Source organism: Ursus arctos, unplaced genomic scaffold, assembly GCF_023065955.2.
Source record: "Ursus arctos isolate Adak ecotype North America unplaced genomic scaffold, UrsArc2.0 scaffold_21, whole genome shotgun sequence".
NCBI classification, from domain to species: Eukaryota; Metazoa; Chordata; class Mammalia; order Carnivora; family Ursidae; genus Ursus; species Ursus arctos.
Window position 1 is genome coordinate 5588709 of NW_026622886.1, and position 25786 is coordinate 5614494.

General features: G+C 48.3%; 2 long non-coding RNA genes across 2 annotated transcripts; one reads left to right on the forward strand and one right to left on the reverse strand.

Moving 5' to 3' along the window:
- Positions 1-1029: 1029 nt before the first annotated feature.
- On the forward strand, positions 1030-23039 carry LOC123001116 (uncharacterized). The gene is made up of 3 exons (XR_006409682.3): positions 1030-1337; positions 1830-1953; positions 21759-23039. It is a non-coding gene; the product is annotated as an uncharacterized LOC123001116 (long non-coding RNA).
- LOC123001115 (uncharacterized) lies at positions 5233-13937 on the reverse strand. The gene is made up of 4 exons (XR_006409680.3): positions 13693-13937; positions 13373-13414; positions 6386-6564; positions 5233-5890 (listed from the first exon to the last, which is right to left on the reverse strand). It is a non-coding gene; the product is annotated as an uncharacterized LOC123001115 (long non-coding RNA).
- Positions 23040-25786: the final 2747 nt, after the last annotated feature.

A 25786-nucleotide genomic window follows, 5' to 3' on the forward strand; every position in this document is an offset into this window, starting at 1 on the left:
CTGGTGTGATGTTTGACAAGGGGCTCCCCATTTGTTTTCTCCTCTGATTGGGCTCCCTACCAGATGAGCGGCGGCAGGCACCAAAGGTTGAAGACAGATTTTAAGAGGACAAATTTGTCCATCATTTAAACCATTTCCATGTAAGTTAGGAAATAGCTGGCGTTTGCATTTTTGCAGCGGAATGGTCTGAGATCTTTCCACCCAGGGCTGGCTTAGGGAAGAGAAGACCCAAGCATCCCACTTGCTCGCGCTGTCCTGCCTGCCTCCGATGCCCTTCCTCTCACCCTGACCTGCTAACCCTTGAGGACTCAGCTCCACTGTGGCTTCATGGGATGCCCTGTTTGTCCTCCCAAGCTGAGCCCCATCCCTCCCACTGTGACATATGGAAATGACCTGGGCGTGGGAGGTAGGGTCTGAGACTCAAGACACGAACTCCTCAAAGGCAGGAACATGCTTCACTCTTTTTTTTTTTAATTAAACATTTTATTTGAGAGGTGTACAAAATAATTTAGAGATAGCTTATGGACTTTATTTTTATTTATCTTTTTTTTTTTTTTTGAGAGGGAGAGAGGTGGGAGAGGGGAGGGGCAGAGGGAGAGGGAGAGAGAGTCTTAAGCAGGCTCTATGCTCAGCGCGGAGCCCGGCCTCACGACCCTGAGATCATGACCTGAGCCAAAACCAAGAGTCAGAGGCTTAACCAACTGCACCACCCAGGCGCCCCAAATAAATCAAACATTTAAATGCTATAAATGCAAACACACTCACAGATTTAGCACACAGCCAGCCAGGTTTCTACTTTGAGGTTAGAGTCTGCTAGTTGTATTTTATTGTGGCAAATGAGGCTTCTTTTCCTCCTCTTCAGTAGCCCAACCAGGATGTTGACATTGCTATGGTCAAGATACAGAATGCTTCCATCCCGCACGGATCCCTCCTGTTGCCCTTTTATAGCCACGCCCACTTCCCCTCCCACCTCCGCCCCTCCTTTAGCCTTGACATTGCTATTCTTCCTTTCTAGAATTTTGTCCTTGCAAGACTGTTATATAAATGGAACCACACAGTATGAACCTTTTGGAGATTGCCTTTTTAGATTCGGCACGATTCTCTGGGAAGTCATCCGGTTTGCTGCTGGCATCCATCGTCTGCTCCTTTTGATCTTTGAGCTGTATTCTGGGTGTGGATTACCCGTTCGTTTCCCACTCACCTGTTGAAGGCCCCCTTCATTTTTTAAGCACCAGCTCCTCATGGACATGCAACGGGGATCCTGAAGAGTGACGTTAGTTGTGAATAGGAGTGTGGGTTCTGGACTTTGACTCCTGGCTCCAGAACTTAAAATCCGTGTGAGTTTTAGCAAATTACTTAACCTCTGTCTGCCTCAGTTTTTCATCTGTAAAGTGGGAATAATGGTAGTGCCCATCTTATCTGATCAGTTATTATGAAAATTGAGTGAATCAATCCTTGTTAGGTGCTTAGCCCAAAGCCCAGCTGATGGTAACAATGCAATTAAAGATTAATAAGGGACACCTGGGTGGCTCAGTTGGCGAAGCGTCTGCCTTTGGCTCAGGTCATGATTTTAGGGTCCTGGGATCAAGCCCCTCACCAGGCTTCCTGCTCAGTGGGGAGTCTGCCTCTCCCTCTCCCTCTGCCCTTCACCCCCACTCATGCTCTCTCGCTCTCAAAAATCTTTTAAAAATTAATAGTAATATATCATCATTAATAATAAATATTCAGTGGACTCAAATGAAAATTTTGGAATAAGAAAATTCAAATTTGCAAAATGTTCAAAGTAGGGGGTGGTGGCACACGCTAAAGGAATTATTCTTTTTTCCTAGAGCCTTTGCACAGTTTTTCTCTGCGTTTGAAGCTTGCCTGTACTTGTTGGAAACAATCAAGTAGAAACCGTCGGTGATGCGGTGTCCTTCCTAACGCAGCCCACAGCCTGTCTCTGGGACAAAGGTGAATTGATTTACTCAAACAATATATATTGAACTTTTACTGCATGCATGCCAGGCACTGATCTAGGTGCCAGGGAGGCTGCAGTGAACAAAACAGACACGGCTCGTGCTCGCAGCAGGTAAGAACATAAAAGAGGAAGCTCTTCCTCCAAGCCCCCCATTCCCCGCCTCTAATTAGGAGGCATGGACCTGATTCCCACAGAAAAGGAAAGAGCCCTGGGGGCTCATCTCGGTTCTCATCTTCTTGGCTTGACCTGGTGTGGGTCCGCTTGCAGGGAGGGGATGCACTGGATAAACCATCTAGCTTCTCCCCGCCCCCACCCCCACCCCCATGCACTCCCAGCCGTGTCAGTGTGATTGGGAGACGCGCACCCTGCACTGCAGTCACAAAAGGTAACCGGGACCTGGGCTCCCAGTAGCTCCTACTGGAAGTGATGACTTGCGGGAGCCAGCTTTGTTCTCATCATCCCCCAGGGCCCTCCTGTGCCTTGAGCCCAGTGACTAATGGGGGAGCTGTGGTCTGGCCACAGAGCCACGGTTTTCTCCAAGAGCCGCTAACTGGCCCATGACCTTGGCCTCATTAGCTTGGCGCTCTCCACCTGAGCTGCCTGGATCCGGGCCAGCCAGGGAAACTAGCTCAGGCCCACAGGCCCCTGGGAGAGGTGTCAGGCAAAAATAGACCAGAGAGAGCCAGAGAATCCTTGAGCAGGAGGGCCGGTGGAGGTCACTGGCTCCAGGGTCATCCTAGCCCCACAGATGGAGGCTGAGGCCAGGGAGGGGAAGGGGCCTGGCCACCATCACGCTGCAGTTCCCACAGAGCTGAGAGGAGGGTGGGCACCAGCTGGCTCCCAAAGTCACGTTCTTCCCTCACCTGTGCCTCCCATCAGGCTGTGGTCAGGAAGGGCTGAAAACAACGAGCGGTTGGTAAGAATTACAGATTATGCACTATATCGTATACCTGAAAATAACATAACAGTGTATACTAACTGGAATTAAAAGAAAAGAAATACAGGTTATGGAAAATTCATCATAGGGCATTGCTGTTTTTGTCAAACACACACACACACACACACACACACACACACAAGGAATTTAAAAATGGCCTGAGGGGCACCTGGGTAGCACAGTGGGTTAAGCGTCTGACTCTTGATTTCAGCTTGGGTCATGATCTCTGGGTTGAGAGATCGAGCCCCCTGTTGGGCTCCGCACTGGACATGTAGACTGCTTAAGATTCTCTCTCTCCCTCTGCCCTGGCCCTTAACTCGCGCACATCCTTGTGCACACCCTCTTAAAAAAAAGTTTAAAAATGGCCTGAAACAGAAAACTGGTGTGAATTTTTCAAACAGATGAAGAATACATTAAGAGACAGTATCACCTGGCAAGTGGGGACTCTGGAACTTCACTGTCCGAATTTGAAACCCAGCTCCACTCCTTATTTGCTGGGTGTGTTTCGGCGAGTTACTTAATCTCTCTGTGCCTTGCTTCATTCACCTGTAAAGTGGGGATGGCAGTGGAGCCTGCTGCATGGTGGGGCGATGATGTGGAGCCCATCCGTGAAAAGCACCATGACCCAAGGCCACTGCAGAGCTGCACGGAATCTGTGCTGTAGGGAATGCCAATTGCACAGAAAGAGGAAAAAGCAAAGCAAAAGCCGGCCTGCTCCATTGGGCCCTTTCCCCCGAAGGAATGTGTGTTACAGGAGATAATCCGTGCCTATACCAGCACATACATGTGTGTGCAACCGAGTGTGTTAGCAATATGCTTTCAAGCATGGTATTAAAGCATCCTACTGTACACGGGTTCTGATCTTGCCTTATCCGATTAGCAGTATATCTGGACAATGTTTTTTAATCAGTTGGTTCAGATGTATCCTCTTCCTTTCAATGACTGTGTGACGTTCTATCCAATGGACGGGCCATCATGCAGTTAACCAGACCCCAAGATAGATGGTCACAACACACAGGAGTGGCTCGGTCTAGCAGAAATGGATGGAGTCACAGGGAATAAGGCCACAGAAACAGGTTGTGGGAAAATCGTCATGGGCCTAATTATCAGCACTGTAGCTCCATGCAAATGATCAATTTCATTCATGTATTGAGTACCAGCTGTTTGCCTCATTGTCCCCAGGCCTCACAATAACCTGCTTGGGTAGAACACCGTTCGAATCTCTTTTGCACAGTAGCCCAGAGGTGCTGTTGGTGCCCCTGGGTCAACCCACTAGTGGGGCAGCGCTGTTGCTAACACGGGCAGCGTGGTCTCCTGCCACGTGCAGTGGGAGGTCTGCGCTTCTTTCTGCAGGAAGTGATGGGCTCTCTCCCACTGGTGTGTCTCTGGCCTCCTCTTCTCATCACGCACTTCTCTGTGCTTATGGCTGCACTGCAGCCGAGGTGAGCTCAGGCCCAGGGCAAGGTAGGGGCTTTGTTGAGGCTGAGGGCCCCCTAAGTCCAGGCAGGGCTCAGCTGGAGCAGGAGCAGGCAAGAGAGGGCTGGGCTCTCTGCTCAGCCCCGTATTGTCCAGCCTGACTCTTGGCTCCCTCTGGAGAGCTGCTTAGTCCCTCAACTACCTTAACTGTCTCTAGGGCCACTACAGGGTCACCCCGGTTCCTGAAACCATACTCCCTCTTGCGTGGGTCTTCCATTCTTCACTAAGGCCCTGCTCCCTCCCTGTAGGCTCACTGAAAGACCACCTCTGGCTTAGTAAGACCTACTGTTTTTATGTATGGTGGGAAGGGGCTGACATTGACCTTTGTACTGGGACCACTTCCTACAAGTTCTCCTGCTCGTGGTTGCTGGGTCCTGTGCTAGAGCTTGCCCTTGCTTAATGTCTCCAGCATGAGTCTATTTTCCAGCAGGTCTGTAAACAACAGTCAGTAGCCAAAGGGAAAAAACATGAGAACAAAAGGGGCGCCTGGGTGACTCAGTCAGTTGGGCATCTGACTCTTGATTTTGGCTCATGAGATAAAGCCCCATGTCGGGCTCTGTGATCAGCAGAGTCTGATTCTCTCCCTCTCTCTCTCCCTCTGCCCCTCCCCCCACTCGGGCACGTATGTGCGTGCACTCTCTCTCTCTCTCAAATTAATAAATAAAATCTTTTTTTTAAAAAGTGAGAACAGATCCCTACCTCACACGGTAAGAAAATCAACTCCAGATGTAAATATGAAAGGCAAAACTTAATTTAACACTTTTAGGAAAAAAATAGGATAGTATCTCTATGACCTTGGGGCAGGAAGAATTTCTTTCTTTCCTTCTCTTTTAAAAGATTTATTTATTTATTTGAGAGAGAGAGAGAGCATGTGAGGAAGGGCAGGGGGAGAGGAAGAGAGAGAATCTCAAGCAGACTCCTGGCTGAGCTCAGAGCCCGACATAGGGCTCTATCTCACAACCCCAAGATCATGACCCGAGCCGAAATCAAGAGTTGGCTGCACCAACTGAGCCAACCCAGACATCCCAGGGAAGGATTTCTTAAAACATAAAAGGCACAAACCATTCAAGAAAGAAGATTCATCAATTTCACTGCATTAAAATTCATCAAAAGGTACCACTACAGGAGTGGGAAAAAACGCCAAACCAACCCCCCACAAACTAGGTGAAGATATTTTCAACACATAAATTACATAGGATTATTATCTAGAATGTAGAAGGGATTCCTCAAATGCTTAAGGAAAAAGCTAACAACCTGACAGAACGATGGACACAAGGCATGAACAGGCATTCCGAGACAATGGCCAGCAAACATCATTAGACAGTGTGGAATGCTCATTAAAACCGTAACATGACAGGGGGGGCGCCTGGGTGGCTCAGTCGTTAAAGCGTCTGCCTTCGGCTCAGGGCGTGATCCCGGCGTTCCGGGATCGAGCCCCACATCAGGCTCCTCCGCTGGGAGCCTGCTTCTTCCTCTCTCACTCCCCTGCTGTGTTGCCTCTCTCGTTGGCTGTCTCTCTGTCACATAAATAAATAAAATCTTAAAAAAAAAAAAAATAAAACCGTAACATGACCCTGTTCTGCCTGCCCCCTGGCTGCGGTTAGGGAGCTAGAGATGGGTTCACTGAAGAGAGTTTCGGCACTGGGCTGGCTGGCCTCCTAGCTGGCCCACACCCCACAGCCTTCCTGGCATGTCCCTCCCACCCTGAGCAGCTGCCAGCCGGCTTTCATGCCACTCCTGCTTTTTGCTGCCCAGACTTAGACTTCCTGGTTTCCTAAGTCATTTCTTGCTTTTACCCCCAAATTTTCATTTGGAAAACCCTTTCAAGCTTGCAAAAAAGTCGCAAGAACGGTACCCTAAATCCTTGCGCGCTGTTGCCCGAGAATCCTCATTGGTGAACGTTTTGTTACTCCTTCTTATTGTGTTACGACCATTAATATTTTTGCTGAGCCATTTGAGGGTAAATCACAGGCAGTTTGACCCTTGGGCTCTAAATGCTTCCTTGACCACACCTTTGCTCTCAGGAAGCAGAAGGCCAGCAGGGACAACAGAATGCAGATCGAAGTCCTTGCGATGCTTCGTCTTCCCGTTCCTTGTGACACCTAGGTGTTCACCGGGGCCTCTCTCCTTAAAGTAGCTTTATCCTTCATCTTACGATCGAGCACAAAATGCCTGCATGTTCATTGAGCACCTGTGGAAGATGCAGAGAAATGACAAGTGATTGCCTCTGGGAAGGGAAACCGAGGGGCTGGGGAACGGGCTCGGGGAGAGATTTTTCAGTTTATATGCTTTTGACTTTTGTAACTTGGACTTTGGATTACTTGGTCAAAAGAAGCCCCCGACATTTTGTAATCGACCTAAGCAAGGTCACTCGGTACTAGGAGGCCAAGACGGGACTCAAACCCAGATCTGCAACCACGAGTCTGAGCTCGTTCCCGGCATCACAAGATCTTACGTAAATCCACCGTTTTAACCTCAATCGATCCACTTGGGCACTGCTGGGACATAAAGGGGGTAGCAGAAATCCAAGGGAAGGTACAGACGCCTGCACCTGCCACACAGAAGTGACATTCTGGGAGGCCTGCTGGGATTTGAGCCGCTTTCAAAGGCAGCAAAATTCTAAGGTTGGAGCATGGTGGCACTTCTCTGGAGACTTCCTGAGCTAGCAGGATGGACACAGTCCCTGAGGCAAAACGATGTGGGTCCCCATAAACTACAGCTGTGACCTTGAAGAGGTCGTCCAGCCCCCCCCCCCCCAGTTTCAATTCCTTCATCAGCAAGAGGGGGAAGATTATATTCCCTATCGGATGGCTCAGCATTGTTGTTAGTCTAGCAAACTCCCGAAAGGTGAGCTGTCAGATCACAGCCCGCTTTCGGAGTGATGGCAGCAGGTGGCTGGCTCTCTCTGTCCCCAGCAGAACACAATGATGCAATCGGCTCTCGGTGGGGACTCTGCAGTGTGGGGGAGCGTGTGACCTCAGTAGTCCCTTCCCTCTTCCTTTCCTGTACAACAGGTGGGCCGAGCAGGGTGCGCTCCCAGCCCTGGCATTCCAGGATTCTGGGCACTTCTGGGCGGAGCCTTCCCACATGAGCTCCGCTTTCATACGCTAACATTGAGAGGAGAGGCAGTGGCCTCACAAGGGGACCCCGGGGATTGCCCCAGAGTTGGGCCAGGGCATCTGGCAGCCATCTCTGTCCCTCCTCGGTCCCTTCCCTGCTTCTCACTGGAAACCGTGCAATCCGGGTCTGCCTCCTCCACGTCTGTCTCAGGAATATTGGTAACTGGAGATTCTTAACACTGACCCAGACTCTAAAAAACACCCCGAGGCAGAAAAATTCCAGGGCAAAGCAGTTTCCCATCCTGGCAGGAAACTACCTGTCTGAGCAGAGGTGGGAGTGCAGTTTGGACCCAGAGACAGGTCCACAGGCTCTCCAACACACGTGGGCCCTGGCCCCGATCCCCTTCCCTCTGGGCCTATCCTACCTCCCCTCCCGGCCACTGGGGAATGGGGCACTTCGGTTGGCCTAAGCCCCCCTCTCTCCTGCTAGGGACCTCAGCCCTCCTCTCTGCACTGCCCCCCTTTCCAGGCCCCGGTCCACCCTCTCCTCCCAAGCTCACACTTTCTGCTCTGAGCAGTGAAGAGCTGTCCTGTCCCTACGGTGTTACTTCTCCTCTCAACTGCCCTGCCAAGTGAGTGCTTCTACGTCCCCATTTCACAGCAGGGAGAACCGAGGCCTAAAGAAATCCAGCCAGGGTCACAGAGCTAGGAAACTGGGGAGCCATGATTCTCGTGCTGCCCAATGGCTGAAGTCTTTGTCCTGTAGTACAGTCCTAGCTCCTTGTCCCGCATGGACCCTTGAGAGCCCCTGTTCCATGTGTGTGTCTGGGTTAGAGGCATGACATCCACGTGTGGCTCCCTTGTCAGTGGCCAGATCCTCAAGAACGGGGACCAGGCATTACTCACCTTCACCTTCCCAGGGCCACGCAAGGACCAGGGGACACTTGGGGGAAAAAGCTAACTGAAGGGACCTTCCAGTGTGATCAGAAGGGACATTCCCGAGGCCATCCTTCACAGGGTCCTTGCCCCACAGCCAAGAGGGGGACAGAAGCCCAGGGTGTGCTCTGGGTGCTGGCTTCCTAGCTCCAGCGGGCTGCAGGCCATTATTTATTTCCAGCAACATCTCTGTGAAAACACAAGCGTTCTGCAGTCTTTACAGCCAAAGCGGGGCCCTTGCCTTGGCCTCTACCATCCCGCCTCCCTCCTCCCCTCCCGTCTACCTTAATGGCCAGGTAATTAGAAAAAAGATATAAAGCATCTTAAAACTTTCTGATGAAAACATGTGGAAGTCACTCCTGCATCATGGAAAATAAAAGTTCTCCTGGTTTCCGGCTCTCTTCCCTCTCCCCCCCCCCCCCCGCCTGGTTTCTGTTTCAAACGTGGATTGTTCAGAGAGGGGTGGGCAGCGGCATGGGCAGTGATGATTGGACGTGAATGGGTAGAGGAGGATATCCTTCTCTTGTGGAGCCCTAACCAAAAATATTACTGGTCTTTGTCCGGAGGACAAAGAGTAGATGTATTAATAGAAACAGCATGTTTTATAACTGCACAGAATCAGTTAACAATATTGCTCAAGCACCCACTGGCATTTTGTACCAGCACTCAGGACCTCACGCTCCAGTTATCTGTGCCTGGAGTCAGGTGGCTCTGGTGTTCCAGTGGCTGCTTGCCATTACTTGGCTGTGTGACCTTGAGGAAGTCACTTAACCTCTCTGAGCATCAGACTCATCGTCTGTAAAAGGTCAAAAGTGATGGTTCGCTCGAATCCACTCTCCGAGTCTTGCTATCAGGATCAAGTGGAATGCGACATGTGTGCACAGGTGTCCTTTGCAAACTCCACAACTCCGCACATGTCTCCTGTGACATATTAGCACTCTGTGCGTGCCACACCTTCCAAACTCATTTTCGCTTGCGTCTCCCATTAACTCCAATCCTAACTCAGCAGTTCTGCTCTGTTGTTCTGCCCCGTCCCGAGGATATCCCACTCATTTTTAGATCTCTGGGCATTTACCGGTTGGCAAGGGGTCAGACACAGCCGTGCCTCAGAAATTCATTACAGTTAAGGGCAAACCTGCCAAGGTAGAAACCTAGCTCCAACTATCAGGTGCTGTGTGTCCTCGAGCAAGCTACTTCCCCTCTCTGGGCCTTGGTTTCCCCACCTGAGAAAGTGGGATGAATAATAGGTCTTATCCCATAGGACAGGCCGCAAGGAAGGAATGCATGAATCCACACGAAGAGCTTAGAGCCCTGCCTGTGGGGGGGTCTTGATCAGCCCTCCACCTCCTCAGCTCTTTGCTTTGATTACATGGATCAGGAGGGTGAGTACGGAACACCCCGGAGAGCGCAGGGGCCTGGGGAAAAGGCCGAGGGGTAGAAAAGGAAGACATAGAGCTGGAAAGGCAGGGCAAGGGGAGAAAATTCCAGCAGCCTGAGTTGTGATCAGGTGTTTAGAGCAGCTCAGATGGGGAAGCAGAGGCTGGGAGCAGTGTATACTGTAGCATGTGAAATGAGAGATCAGTCTCTTAAAGATCAGTGAATATTGATTGATTATGTACAAGATCTGGTCCTTGTTACTGAAAGTTTGTAACCTAGGCAGGAAGGCAAAGCAAACACGTGAACAGCTGGGAGGCGGCCGTGTGAGAGCGAAATGGTTTGCTGTGGCCCCATATGCCAGCTCTCAAGGTGGTGCGCGCTTAAATGTCAAAGTGGCGGCCCGGACAATTCCAAGGGAGAAGTCAGAGGTGGGCCAGTCTTCTGTGGGCTCCAGCCACAGCACAGCACATTGGAGGTCCGCGTTGAGCAGAGCCCGCAAGAATGGTCAGAACTCGGCTCCTTGCTTTCTGCGCTGCAAGCCTTACTCTTGGATCCATTTTTGTGTTGACTGAAAGTGACTCTGGGTCTGGGCTCTGGCATGTTTATAAATGTCTTTGTTTTCCCCTCTCGTGTAAATGAGTTTTAGCTAGGCGTAGGATTCTAAGTTCCAGATACTTTCCCACGGAATTTAGAAGGGATTGTCCCGTGATCTTTCAGCCCTCTGTGTGACTGATGTGATTTCTGACCCTGTCGAAACCTTTCCTTTCCTTTCCTTTCCTTTCCTTTCCTTTCCTTTCCTTTCCTTTCCTTTCCTTTCCTTTCCTTTCCTTTCCTTCCCTTCCCTTCCCTTCCCTTCCCTTCCCTTCCCTTCCCTTCCCTTCCCTTCCCCTCCCCTCCCCTCCCCTCCCCTCCCTTCCCTTCCCTTCCCTCTTTCCTCTTTCCCCTTTCCCCTTTCCCCTTTCCCCTTTCCCTTTATTTTCTTTTGAAAGAGAGAGAGAGAGAGAGCAGGGGGGGCAGAAGGGAGGGTCTTAAGCAGGCTCCACACCCAGCAGGGAGCCCAATGCAGGGCTCGATCTCACGACCCTGAGATCATGACCTGAGCTGAAACCACCAGTCGGATGCTTAACCAACTGAGCCACCCAGGCACCCCAAAACTTGTTTCCTTGTAGGTAACCTGATTTAAACCTCTGAAAGCTGTTAGAACTTTCCCTTAGTGTTCGCAGACTTCATCAGCATGAGCTGTTCTTTGTTCACGGACCATTCAATCTGAAGATTTGTGGGTTTTTTCTAGCCTGGGGAGTTTTTCTCTTATTATTTCTTGGGTTATTTCGTCCTTTGAATTATTTCTGTTCTTTGAGACAGGTGTGGGAGTCTCTGGATCTATCATCCATGTCACAACTTTTTTCATATTTCCCATACCCTCCAAATTCTTTACCCTTCTATGCTCATTATGTTATCCAGCCCATCTTCCCGCTTCCTTTTTCATAACTGCCTGTTTCTCAGGCTTAGTTTGGGTTCTCCAGTAAGAAAAAGCCCGCCAAAAAATATCTGAGTTCAAGTGGCTTATTTGGGGGATGATACCGGAAACTACATGTAGGGGGGTGGGGAGGTGAGATGGGGAAGGGAAGGCAAGCCAAGGAGGGATGCGCCAGTGAGCCCGGCAAGGCCCCATAGAACATGTGTCTCAGAGCTACTCCACCCGAGGTGTGAGGGAGCTGGGGTATTTATACCGACTCCCACTGGTCATTGGCTGAGGGCTGCTCCTAGTAGAGGGGCTGTTAATTCCTCCCCGCACCTCAAGCATGCCACACAAAGAGAACTCTGGAAGCTAAAGAGGAAAAAGCCCTCAGGCAAAGCAATGCAGGCACGGTGAACCAGAATGGGAAAGAGGAGGGGACACAGGCAGGGCAACGACTGTCTCGTTTCATGGGTACATTATTCATCTCATTTTCCTCGGAGGACATTGAGCAATTTCAATGAAACTTTCTTCCATTTCCTTGAATGCTGGTCCCACTTCTGCAGAGCTTGGTGCTTCTCTTTAATGATTTAGCTTTTACTGATTTCAGGTAATTTGTTGTGTGACTGGGCCAATGACAACAAAGAGAAAAAGTGTGGGAGTATGTTCTAGAAGCTGTCTTCTGGGAGTAGGGGGCCTCAGATTGTTCCTAGGTTCTACCAACTGCCTGGGGCTCTGCCCTGTCTCTTGCTTTTCCCACCCAAGTTCTGGACATTGCTCTGGCCTGGGGCCAAGTGCCTGTGCTGCCTGCTGATGGGCAAAGGACAGGGTCCACTGCCCGCCATTCTAGATGTCTGTTCTCGAACAACCACCCTGATGATGACCTCAAGACCTCATCCTGCTCCTCAAATCCATTGTCCATGACTCGGAACTCCCACTTCCCACAGCCTTCCTCTTTGGCACGTGTTTTGGGCTTTGGTTCCCCTAACAAATCAATTCTCTATGCTCTCTGTTCTTCTGAGATTCCTCAACATCTGGGTGGTTGGCTTTTGGCTCTCAGTTTTCAAGTCCTGTTAAGAGTCTGCTGTTCTTAAATATTTCTTTTCTGTCATTGCTAGAGATTGAGGGTGAAAGTAGCAGTAAAAACCTGTGTACAGTCTACTGTATTGATCCAACCCCCAAGAAGGAGAATTTGTCAAACCACTACTGAGTATTAGAAATCAACTCCACCACCACCACCACCCACTCTTGGCATCTTATTAAGAGCCCACAGTAAGGATTCGGATGTCAGACTAATGTTTCCTTTTAATGCGCCACGTTGATAAGCTGCATTGAGACAGTCTGTCCCTTTCAATAATGGCTGTAACTATATCTGTCATCCCACACCCTTATGTAGCCTGAATGCTCTTTCCATGGAATGGTAGGATCTAGGTCTTCTCCATTTGAACCTTCTGTTTTATGGCAGAAATCACTCTCTAGCTTCTGGGGCTGAATTATTAAAATGCTTGGCACTTCCACCTTGCTCTTTGGGGATACTGACACTTGAAACCCAGCCAGCATGCTCTAAGGAAGCCCAGATCAGCCCACATGGAGAGGCCACGTGCAGCTCAGCTGACATCCCAGCTGGCAGGTGGCATTAGCTGCCCCACATGTGAGTGAAGCCATATCTAGATGGTTCCAGGCCTTATCTGCCAAGTTGCTCCCAGCTTTTGAATCTTCCCAGCTGAGGTCCCAAACATGGTGGGACAGAGGCAAGGTGTCCCAGCTGTGCCCTGTCCAAATTCCTGACCCACTGAATCCATGAACATTATAAAATGGTTGTTTCACACTTCCAAACTTCAAGTTAGACAACCCAAAATAATTAATGGGACACAACCACGGAAGGCTTAGCGGCATGAGGACCATTCTCATATTGTTACCTTTCTCTGGAATGCCATCGATTTTCTTTTTTACCTGGATAATTCTTCCTCATTCTTCAAGAATTAGCTCAAGCTCCATCTCCGTAAAGCCTCCCTTGACTAGTCTAGCCCATAAGGATCTAATTCCCCCTTGGAGGCTAGCAAACATCATTCCAGTTCTCTAGAGAGAGGTAGCATCGTGTAGTGGAAATGTGGAAATCTAGTTTTGACATCAGAAATATTTGGCAGTCTACTCCCAGCACTACCACTTACCAGCTGTATGATCTTGGGAAAGTTGCTTCATCAACAGCATTGCTGAAAAGATTAAATGAGATGGTGTGTGTTACCCCTCTGGACAATCACAGATCGTCAATGATCAGACAGCCAACAACTACTTCTTGAACACTGTTGTGAATATCTAGTTCTGTGTAACATTCCACCCCAAAAACCCAGTGGCTGGAAATAACATTCACTTATTTAACTCTTGAAACTTCAGTTTAGGCAGGGCTATGCGGGACAGCCCATGTCCACTCCCAGCACATAGGGTGACTCAGCTGGGGTGAGAAGACCCATTTCCAAGATGGCGTACTCACATGGATGTTAAGTTGATGTAGGCTGTTGGGTGGGAAACCTACTAGTTGCTGTACGTGTGGGCCTCTCCTTAGGGCTACTTCGGTTTTCTTCTGACAGGGAAGCTCAGTTTCAAGAGTGAGTGTTCCAAGAGACCCAAAATAGAAACAGATGGTCTCTTGCTAAGACTTGGGCGCAGAAATGAGCACAGTGTGACTTCTGCTGTCTTCTTCTGGTCAAAGCAGTTGCAAAGTCCACCCAACCCAAGGGGGAGGAACATAGACCCCACCTCTCAATAGAAGGAGTATAAAACAGATCGCAGCCTTGCGCAATGTGCCACAAACACCTTCTAGGCATCAGCGACACTTGCAGGCTCCACAATTATAGCACAAGATAGAGACGCTGCCCATTCTCATAGAGCCTATACGCCACAGTACTATTTGTTTTGCTAGATGTGCTTGTATCTTGGGTCTTCAGCTAGTCTGAAAATATCTTCGAGAGCAAGGTTTTATCTCTTTATCCTTCTACCCTTGACACCTGACACACTGACGGGCATGTCGTTAATGAACAGGAAATATTGCTGAATGAAAGTGCAGCGTGTGGAATCGGATCATGAGAAAACAGCACATGGAAACAAGCCAACAGCACATGGAAAGATGCGTAGGGAAATGCAAATCAAAACCACAGTGAGATAATATTTCATTAAAAAAGATGCGCAATCACGAGCATTGGTGAAGATGTGGAGAAAGTGGAACCCTCTTCCTTTGCTGGGGTGAACGTAAAATGATACAGCGGGTTTAGCAAGCAGTTTGGCAGTTGTTCAAAAACTAAACGGACAGTTCCCATGTGACTCAGCAATTCCGCTTCTAGGTGTAAACCCAAGAGAAACGAAAACATATGTGCACACAAAAGCTTGTACATCAAGACGCGTGACACCATTATTCACAGCAGCCAAAAAAGTGGAAACAACCCAAATGCCCGTCAACTGATGAATGAATACATAAAATGCGGTCCATCCATACAATGGAATAATATTTTGCCTTAAAAAGCAATGAAATCCTGGGGCGCCTGGGTGGCTCAATTGGTTAAGTGTCTGACTCTTGGATTCAGCTCAGGTGATGATCTCGGGGTGGTGAGATCTAGTCCTGCGTACAGTTCTGTGCTGGGCATGAAACCTGCTTGAGATTCTCTCCCCTTTCGCTCTGCCCCTCCCCCCTGCTTGCTTGTGAGTGTGCTCTCTCTCAAAAAAAAAAGGCAACTAAATCCTGATACAGCTGCAACATGGATGAAATGGATGAACCTGGAAGACATTGTTAACTGAATTAAGCCAGACACAAGAGAATACATATATATATATATGTATTTAATATATATATATAATAAATACATATATATACATTTATATATATTTAATGGTTTTTTAATAATATACAAATATAAATATGTTTATATATATTATTTATATATATTCATGTATATTGTTTATATACATAAATTCATATACATAAATAAATATATAATATATTTATATTTGTATATTATTTATATTTACATTTATGTATAAAAATAAATTTATTTATTTATTTTACTCTTCTACTTATATGGAACATATACAGTATTTGCTGTATTCTTCCACTTATCTAGGGTCCATGGAATAGTCAAATGCATAGGTCAGAAAGTAGAACTGTGCTTACCAGGAGCTGGGGGAGGAGGAATAGAGAGTTATCCTTTTAAGAGGGACAGAGTTTCAATATGGGATGATGAGAACATTCTGGAGGTGGGCGGTGGTGATGGTTGCATGAAAGTGGAAAGGTGTTTAACGCCACTGACGTGGACACTGAAAAATGATTAAAACAGTAAGTCTTCGGCACATTTTACCAAAGTAAAAAAGAGTTTTAAAAACTACACAGAAACAAAAGAAGGCATGAGGCAGGGACTGACACCTGCTACAACACGGACGAACTTAAAAACATGATGCCAGGGTCACCTGGGTGGCTCAGTTGGGGAAGGGTCTGCCTTTGGCTCGGGCCGTGATCTCAGGGTCATGGGATCGAGCCCCACATCGGGCTCCCTGCTCAGCGGGGAGCCTGCTTCTCCCTTGGCCTGCTGTTGCCACTGCTTGTGCTCTCTCTCTCTCTCTGACAAATAAATAAGTAAAACTTAAAAACAAAACAAAACTCGATGCTACGTGAAAGATGCCAGGCTCGAAAGATCGCAGAGTATGTAATTCTGAGTCTGTGGAGTGGCCAGAATAGGCAGATCCAGAGAGACAGAGAACAGATCGGTGGTGGAGGGAGACTGCTGATCTGCACGGAGCTTCCTTCTGGGCGAAGAGAACGTTCTGAAGTTAGAATGGGCACCGGCGGCACAGCTCCGCGGTTCCACTAAAACCACTGAATTGTACCCTTTAAAAGGACGAATTTTATGGTACATGAATGATTTCTCAATAAAGCCGCTATTAAAAATTTATAGCCCATCTTGATTTGCTTTACATAACTTGCCACCAAGGAGACCTACTTCAAGGAAGCCAGGAAGACGGGAAGTGAAAGGACATAAGCTGAAAAAGACATCCCCAGACCCATGTCTTCACAACGTACTTTTGAATTATGAAAGCAGTATACGCTAATCAAAACTTATGAATAATACAGAGATATAAGTGACAAACCTTTTAACTCTCACTCCTCAGAGGTGACCACTATTAAAATATTGCGAGCGTCTGGACCCATGGAGGTGTTTTGGTTACAAGGTACCAGCCCTGGGGAAGGCGGGCAGGGATGGGGTTCATCGGAATGGTGTGTTTGCTCAGTTTGGAGATCCCAGGCCTCCCAGTCAGAGGCCGAGCTGCGGTCCCAGGAGAGCACCACTGTCGGAAGAGGCAGCTCTAATCATTTCTCCTCAATCACGGAGGCACCGCACCCCAGAGTCAGGCCTCCCCAGGGAAGACAGACGGCTCGGGAGTGCTCCCTCCAGGCCTGACTTGTGATGGCACAAGCGTGGTTGTCCGGAAGCTTCGCTGTGGCTGAGAACAGCTGGTGCCCTGCTTGGCCAGGCCTGAGTCCTGTGCTCCAGCCGTGGCAATGGGGGGAGGAAGAGAGTCCAACCCAAGCCACCGCAACAGAATGTGGGGAAGAAACAGTTCTCAAAAGGGGATCTGGGTACTAAGAGGGCAGAATGAATATCTCTGGACAAGCAGAAGCAACAAATGTCTCCTACAGTATCCTTCTAGATGACAGACAGGGCTGCAGCTGGAGCTGGGTACATGTATACATATAGACATATAGAATAACTACATCTGGGGGCACCTGGGTGGCACAGCGGTTAAGCGTCTGCCTTTGGCTCAGGGCATGATCCCGGCATTATGGGATCAAGCCCCACATCAGGCTCCTTCGCTATGAGTCTGCTTCTTCCTCTCCCACTCCCCCTGCTTGTGTTCCCTCTCTCGCTGGCTGTCTCTATCTCTGTCGAATAAATAAATAAAATATTTAAAAAAAAAGAATAACTACATCTGTATACATACACAGAAATATATTTTATAATAATACACCATTCTGTAACCCGCCTTGTTTCCCTCAACAATGCACTGAGGACATGCTGATGTACGTCTCGTGACTCAGTGGGACTTTCCTTATCAGTACACAGACATCTACTCCATTCTTTTAAAATACTTCCTTACAGGGGCGCCTGGGTGGCTCAGTCAGTTGGGTGTCCAACTCTTGATTTCAGCTCGTGGCTGTGGTCTCGGGGTCATGGGATTGAGCCTGACATCAGGCTACAGGCCGGGGGGGGGAGTGTGCTTGTCCCTTTCCCTCTGCTGCTCCCCCTACTTGTGCTCTCTCTCTCTCTCTTAAATAAATAAAAAAAATTTTAAAAAATAAGATAAAATACCCCCTTACTGTCCCATTGTTTAGATATGTCCTGATTTATTTAACCCTCCTATTGGTGGACCCCTAAGTGGCCTCCCAGCGCTCCTGTTCGCAAACACCACTTCGGGGAACAATCTCACTTGTACATCCTAGCAAACACGTGTGCAAATATTTCAGTGGGATGGATTCCTAGGAATGACATTTCTGGGCTAAAAGGCATGTTCCTTTTTTACTATCATAATCTTCCCCAGCTCTTTCGACTATTCCCCTCCTTCCTCCTGCCCTATGGTCCCCCTCGAGAGCTTCCAGATGAGACCAGGCTCCAGGGTATAGGAGGCAGCTTGAGCTGTCAGGAACTCCAGCTCTCTGCTACTGCGGAACAAAGGATCTCAAGACTCACTGACTTGAAACAACTACCATTTTGTTATATCTCGTGGCATTTGGGGTCAGGATTGGGGCAGGGCTTGGCCAGGTGAGTCTTCTGCTTTCCATGGCGTCAACAGTGGTCACGTGGTGGCATTCAGCTGGAGGCTGCGTTGGGCTGGAGAGTGTAGCACGGCTTCACTCCTATGTCTGGCGCCTCAGTGAGGACATCTGGATGGCTGGGCTCAGTTGAGCCCCTTTTCCTCCCCATGTGGCCTCAGGGTCTCTCCATGTGGGCTCCCCAGTAGAGTAGTCAGACTTTCACATGGTGACTCACACTCCACGAGAACGAGGCAGGGCTGCAAGTCCACTCAAGGGCACTGTCATGCTTGCCATGTTCCATTGGTCAAAGCAGTCACGGTCTAAACCAGACTCAAGAGGAGGGGAAGTAAATCCCACTGCTGAATGGCAGGGGCAGCAAGCACCTACAGAGAGGGGGGAATTTATTCCCCCCAGCGCGAATAGTTATTTGTTTTGTTAGTCATAACGTACACTAAGTTACCTTCCTACAAAAGGAAACATTCTAAATTAGGGAACACAGTTGGCCCCAAGGATTTTAGGTGAAATGTTGTAGGTCCCTCTTATGCGCCCCCTTTTACAGAATAAATATTTACAGATTAGAAACAGGCTCAAAGAGGTAAAAGGAGCTGCTCAATGTCAGTTCACTTTGGGGACTTGAAGCTAAGAGAAATGTCTCATTAGCATTATTCATACCCTGGGCCCTAGCACAGGCTCTAATAGCCCATTAATAGATCAGCACCTGACTTTAGAATGAATGAGGGTCGTCCAGCTGGCAGGTGGCAGAGTCAGAACTCGGATCTGGGTCTTGGACCCAGGCCCAGCACTGTTTCCCCTGCAGTCGCCCAGGGAGTGTCCAGAATCACCTGCTGGTCCACCTGCCTGGGATGTTTGTGTGCGTTTTTCAAGGTCATGAGGCCGAGAAATCAGGGCAGTGGGCAAGATGCCTGGGACACAGCTTCAAGGCCAGAGAAGAAGAGATAAGGGACAGGCCACCATCACTGAAGACCATCAAGACTGAGCAGAATTTAAACCTGTCTAAGGGTAGCCAAGAAAGAACCCTCTCCCCTGAGCCCCATCCTGCCCTCACTCCCCGTCATGACTGTGCTTTAAGACCAAAGCTTTTCCATACATCACACCAAGCATTCCTGGAGTGGGCGTGTAAATTCTAAGGAGAGGTCCCTCAAGGTCAGAAAACATACAATCAGTTGGAAAGAGGGATTTATGGTTAAAAAAAAATAATAGTCCATTAAACTTCAAAATACCTTGGGTTCTCAATAGGGGCAGGCTTGTGCCTCACGTTTTGTGGAAATGTCACCACACCCGCCATGTTGCAGGGACACCCTATAAACGAGGCTTTTCACCAGACTGGTCAGAACCCGAACCCAATACCAAAACAACAAAAACGCACGATGCCCACTCGAGTTTGAATTTCAGATCAACAACCATTTTTAGTATTCACGTGTCCTTTGCAACATTTAGGATCTATGACTTAATTTATTATTTATTATTTTCATTCTTTTTGAATATGTCTTATATATTGATTCAGATATATTAATACTGAAAAATAATTTGTCGTTTTCCTGGAATTTGAATTTAAATGGGCATCCTGTATTTTATCCGGCGGCCCTACCAAGAACTGGAAAGAGCTGCAAGATTCTTCTGATTGCTCAAGGTCTGATGATGTCTTCAGTAGAAGCTCTGTATTTCCGGATTCTGGTTTGTTTATTCAAAGAAAGGCCTTCAGCAGGTCCCTCGCACCTAATGCCTGGCACAGAGAGGGAACTTGATAAATATTTACAGAATGATTATCCACCCACATGTCCTACTGGATGCCAGACCCTGTGACCACAGAAGATCAGAGTGGAGTCAAGGGCTGTAATTAAGAAGCCTGGATGATGGAGCCTATGCTAGCTGGGGTTTGGGTGGGGAGGTCAGGAAGGGCTTCTAGAATGATGTCAGACCTGACATGAGTAGAATGGGAGCCGCAGAAGCCGCTTAAGCTTCTAGAGTAAGGTGAGACCTGATATAAATAGGACGGAAGCAGAAGAAGCTCCAGCAAAGACAGGGAGGCTTGAGAAGGCTCTCTGAGCTGCCCATAACAGGGCTGGCAGGAGCCAGTCAAGCCGGGAGGATGTGGGGAAGGCTATGTCCTCTGCAGGGAGAGGGGAGCAGCAGAGGAACAGAACACAAGCTCACGGAAGGACAATGAAATAATAGCTGAATCCCGATGTAGGGATTGTGATAGTATGTTTTTTCATACGCTCACCCTGCGTAAAATAATCCTAGCTGTTACTATACACACATCTTTAATCTTGTATTCACAGAGAGAGGTTCATGCCTAGTCTGACAACAGCTGCCACCTAGTGGTGTTGCTTGTAAGGACACCCTGACGGACGCCCCCCCTCCCCCCCCCCCCGCCTAGTTTTGATTACTAACTTAGTTCTTGCCACCGCGATGATGGTGATGGTGATGGTGATGATGATGGTGATGGTGAGATATCATTTATTGAGATCCTACAGTGGGTAGGATACATTACATATATTAGCTCATTTAATTCTTGCAATAATCTTTCAAGGTAGGTATTTTTGTTCCCATTTAACAAAGAAAACCAAGGCTCAGAGAGGTCTAGTAACTTCTCAAAGTCACACAGCTGGGAAGACAAGGATCCAATTTAAACTCCAATCTTTCTAGCCACGAAGCCCATATATTTGCCACTACACAATGGTGCTAAATCCAGTAATATGCCACGGTACACGTAGAGTAATAAAAAATACAAAAACAAGATAATCATGACATTTGTGATAGGCAGCCTTCTAAAACAGCTCCCATGACCCCTGCCTCCTGCTATTTAGGCCCTCGATAGTGTCCTCCCCTGACTGTGAGCTACACTTAGTCACTGGGTTCTTACAAATAGAATATGGCAAAACGGATGTGATCTAATTTCTGAGGTGACGTTATAAAAGAGATGCCATTAATGAAATACCACATCACCCTCCTTGGGATGGCTATTATAAAACCAACAACAAAACAGGAAACAACAAGTGTGGGCGAGGATGTGGAGAAATTGGAACCCTTGTGCCTTGCTGGTGAGAACGTAAAATGGCGCAGCCGCTGTGGAAAACATTATGGTGGTTCCTCAAAAAGTTAAACATAGAATTACCGTGTGAACCAGCAATTCTGCGCCTAGGTGTATATCCAAAGGATCCGAAAGCAGGGACTCCAACAGATATTTGCACGCCCATGTTCACAGCAGCACTATTCACAGTAGCCAAGAGGAGGAAGCCATCGAACCATCGAGAGATGAGTGGATAAACACAATGAGGTCTATCCATACAGTGGAATATTATTCAGCCCCCCAAAAAGGAGGAAGTTCTTGCACATGCTATAATGTGGATGAACCATGAAGACATTGTGCTGAGTGAAATAAATCAGACACAAAAAGACAAGTATTGCCTGACTCCACTTGTAAGACCCCTCTTTATATTTCACTAGCGAGAAAGTCAAATTCATAGAGCTAGAAAGTTGAACAGAGGTTGCCAGGGGCTGGGGGAGGGGAGGAATGGAAAGTGAGTGTTTAACGGGGACCGAGTCTCTGTTTGAGAAGATGAAAAACGTCTGGGGATGGACGGTGGTGGTGGTTGTGCAACATTGAGAATGTGCTCCATGCCACAAAACTGTACACTTAAAAATGGTTGAGGTGGTAAAATTTGTGGTATGCATATTCTAGCATGATAATGAAAAATCAATGGTAAGTTCTAGAAGTGTGACTTCTGTCTTGCCAGCTTCCTCTCTCTCCCACTGTTGCCTTTGATGAAGCCAGCGGCTGTGTTGTGAGCTGCCCCAGGGAGAGGCTGACACACTCCCACCGAATCCTGCCCCTGAGTGCGCTTAGAAGGGGATCCTGCCGCAGGGGATCTTGGGAGGACCGCGGTCCCAGCTGACACCTTGATTGCTGGCTTGAGAGAGACCCGGAGCTGGAGGGACCCGCTAAGCTGCATCCAGGTCCCTGACCCATAGAAACCGCGAGGTAATACGTGTGTATTGTTTTGCAACGATTTGTCACGCAGCAGGAGAGCTAATCCACAGTTCTTGGCATGTCCGGCCTCACAAGTTTTGTGGGTCAGATTAGACGGTGTTTACAAAGGTGCATAGAAATGTCAGGCATTATCATCGAAGGACTATCGAAGGACTGAGCCTGATTCAAGAAGACAGCATCTAGTGGTAAGAGCCCAGACATTGGAGCCAGACTGCTGGGTTTGTTTACAGACTCTGCCATCTACTAGCTGTGTGACTTTGGGAAAGTGACTTTACCTCTCTGTGCCTCGGTTTCCCTTGTAAATTGGAGCTAATGAGTATGTTCCCCATAGGTCGCTGTAAAGATTGTAATTACTTTTTTAAAAAAAGATTTTTAAAAAATTATTTATTTGACAGAGAGAGAGAGAGCACCAGCAGGGGGAGCAGCAGAGGGAGAGGGAGAAGCAGGCTCCCTGCTGAGCAGGGAGGTCCATCCCAGCGTCCTGGGATCATGACCTGAGCTTAAGGCAGACGCTTAACTGACTGAGCCACCCAGGTGCCCCAAGGATGTAATTGCTTATAGAGCATTCAGGACAGCGCCTGGCCTAGTTTATTTCACAGGGTTATTTGGAGGATTAGTATGTGAATAGAGATGGTTAAATATTTTAAGTGGGAAAAAAAGCAGATGAGAAAATAACATGATCTCAATTTTATTAAAAGAAATATATAGGTGCACATTCAAATGTTATTGCACAGAAAATACCCGAATCGTTTATCACAGGATTGGGGGACACAGGGGAGGCTGGTGATGAAAAGCTCGCACTAACTAGAACCAGGTGGGGTGAAAATCGCCATCACATCCCTTCCTAGCTGTGTGGCTAGGGGTAAATCACCTACCTTCTCTGTGCCTATTTCCTCAGCTGGAACGCGGAGATCGTGATAATTATCTCTGCACTGGCTATGGTTGCTGAGGCTATACGGGCAATACTCATGATGCCCGGCATACAGTAGGCACTCAATAAATGCTAGCTACTGCAGTCTGTGGGCTCATGGATGATTTTAGCGTTTTCATTACGCTTCTGTGGAATTCCCCAAAGTTTCTACATCGGTTGTGTATCATCACTTCCACATCTCTGGGGGAGAAGGGTTATAACAGCCCACGGCAAGTGCCTGGCACAGAGTGACCTCCTGAGATGTCACCGCCTGGCTGGCAAGCTCCTTCCCTCTCTGACATCCTGCGAGAAAGGCGTCGAGGGTCGGGTCCCCTCTCACCAAAGGAGGACATGGACATGTGTACGGCCAGAGGGGTGGCCACCGACAGAAGAGAGAGATCGGGGCAAGGAGGGTGCATGAACTAAGGGAGAAAGAAGGGGTTCTCAGCGAACCCCACCAGCATGTCCTCTGGGAGGCATGTGTGTGTGTTGGGGGGGGCGGGCTTCTGCCTCCACGGTCTCCACGGAAACGAGCTAAGAGAACTGGATGGAATCTAGCATGTGGGTATATGGGAGCTCACTGTAAGACTGATTCCATTTTGCTGCTTGTTTGAAAATGTTCTTAATAAGACGTTGGAAAAATTACTAGCGGGGTGGGTGGAGGTGTGGGAAAAGAGAGAATGAGAGAGAGAGAGAATGAGCAGTGTCTGAGAGAGGCCACAGGAACCATCCATGGACTCAGGCATTGCACACAATTTAGAGCAACTGAGTCACTGGGGTGTCACACAGGCCAGGCTCCTTGCTTTCCAGATGGGGAAGCCCCCCCCCACCCCACTGTCTCATGTCACCTGGCCAAGAGCAATGGCAACATTTTTGTCACAGTACCAAGCTGCCTTGTGTTTTGGATACAAAACTAGCATGGCTTTTCCCCAAGGCATCCTTCTCGTGCAGAAAGTTCTGTATGCCTTTTACTCCCCCAGATGGGAAGAGGCCAGGGCAAGTGGGGCTGAGGGGCTGCCGGCTGACCCCCCCCCCCCAATGCGGGGCAGGGAGCTCAAAAAGCTCAAGAAGGGTGGCTGCCACAAGGTACAGGCCAGCCCTGCTCTGAATAAGCCTGCTATGCCCCCATCACGTGCTCCGGGAAGGAGGAAGGTGCTAGAAGGCCTCTCCAGTAATGCTTAGAGCAGCTTTTGTGGTCATCATCAGCCCATCACTTTCTCAGAATCCCTGCCCACACTCACAGTGGAGATAAACCAGCACGGAGTGATCGTTAGAACCAGGGACTCGTCTTGGACATGCTTCGCTTCCATCTCTGTTCTGCCTCATGTTCGCTGCGGACATCGGGCACCGCACCTGGAAGGCTCAGTTCTGAGCTTCCCTCACCGGCAAGGTGGCGGATGGCCTCACCAGGCCTTTGGGACACGAGCAAAGACGATACACACAACAGGCTCGGCACATGTCTTGCGTGAAGGCGACAAGTGACGAGTAATGTGCTGGTGTATTGTTTATTTATTCATTTTTATATTAAAGAATCACCCACTTAGCAGCTTTTACAGGGCAATTAACATGCTCTCTGAACTCCAGTTTCGTCCTCTGAAAAGTAAGATAAGTAACTCCCATCTCAGAGGTTGTGGCGAGAACGTGGGGTTAATGACGCAAAGTGCCTGGCTCATGGCCAGAGAGGACAGAGGGCTGGCGGCCACACTCATTACCAGTTGAGCTCGAGTGTTGCCTTGGCGTTCTTGTCAATGCATGAGTGAAGCTGAGGGTGGGGAGGAACTCGATTTGCCATCGTTGGCCTGTGCTCAATGAGTACTCATTTCCCATGATTCTTCTCGATCACGTTTCTTTCCCTAGTAACTGACCTCCAGGTGCTGACCTGGTTTGATGAGCCTTTGGACTTGGAAGAGGCTGTGCTCAAATGGTAGATCCCCATGAATGACACAGGACTCCAAAGACATGTTAATATGGTGGCCCCTACCATCTAGAAATCCTTGGGTTTCCCAGAAGAAAAGCATTCTAGCTAGGGAAAGGCCTCTCAGAGGGTCAGGGTTTCCCATAAGTGTGGGTACGAGCATTGAGTTTCCGTGAGCTCCGAGTCCCCCACATCCACAGTCAGACTGAAATTTCTCCTTCAAAGCTTTATACCTTGCCCTTTACACATTTTGAAAATAAAAACACCTAGGAATATTCTATAAGCTACTGGAGTTATTTTGTTATCAGGAGGAGAGAACTGGCTTTGAAAGACCTGAGTATACCAAGGATTGCAGAAAACTATGAAGAATGGAATTAGTTCTGAAAATAGAACTTGACTCTTGGAGTTTTAGAACAAGGGCTGAATGTAAAGGTAGGCAGAACTGAGGCCAGATCCAACCCAGTACACAATTAGCTGGGTGGACTTGGACGAGTCCCTTAACCTCTCTGAGCCCAAAGTTTCTTCTATGTAAAATTTGAATAACAGTACTTGTTATTTTTTATTGCTAAAGCTCCCTCCTTACTTTAAAACCCACTATCAAATGAACTAATGGACAGAAAATGTTGCATAGTCAATTTCCCACTAGAGAACGGTTGGCTGATTATAAAGACTCAGTTATGAGAGAAATCCAGCTCCAACTAACTGAAGCTGTATAAAGGAACTTATTGGCTCCTGTAATTAAAGACCAGAGATGGAAAGGCTTCAGGCTTAGCTGGATCCAGGAAATGAAACCATATTTTCCTGGCTGTCTCACCATCCCTCCTTCACATAGGCAGATTTTTCTTCTACTGGATATAATTTCTTTCATGGGGTGAGGGAAGATGACCCCAGCTGCAATCAATACATTTCCTCCTAGCTTAACAACTCCGTGGCAGAAGAGAGCTTCTCC